This window comes from Curcuma longa, chromosome 1, assembly GCF_044706935.1.
Source record: "Curcuma longa cultivar G26 ecotype Majalengka, Jawa Barat chromosome 1, ITB_CL_G26_1.1, whole genome shotgun sequence".
In the NCBI taxonomy this organism is placed as follows: Eukaryota; Viridiplantae; Streptophyta; class Magnoliopsida; order Zingiberales; family Zingiberaceae; genus Curcuma; species Curcuma longa.
Window position 1 is genome coordinate 3126336 of NC_133861.1, and position 329 is coordinate 3126664.

Below are 329 nucleotides of genomic sequence, written 5' to 3' on the forward strand. Positions count from 1 at the left end.
ACTCTTATTGTGCTAGGATAGTAATTAATTCCACGGTCCCTGTGGATTCGATCTTTTTATTACTTGGCGATATTCCTTATACTTGCGGAACACGCATCAAAAACCTAGGTTTTCTTTTTGTTTCCACCACCCAAATAGAAAGAGGAAGAGAAATATAGGTTTTTCTCTCCAACTTCCCTTTTTATACTAAATCATCTCTTCATGTCTAACTTGACGTCTAACTCGTATAATTACAATTGTTTCCCTTTCTATGATAGGAAACCCCTACTGTGGCCTTGGCTAGCACAATACATTTAAGACTTATAATTTTTTAGAGGTTTTGGGATTAA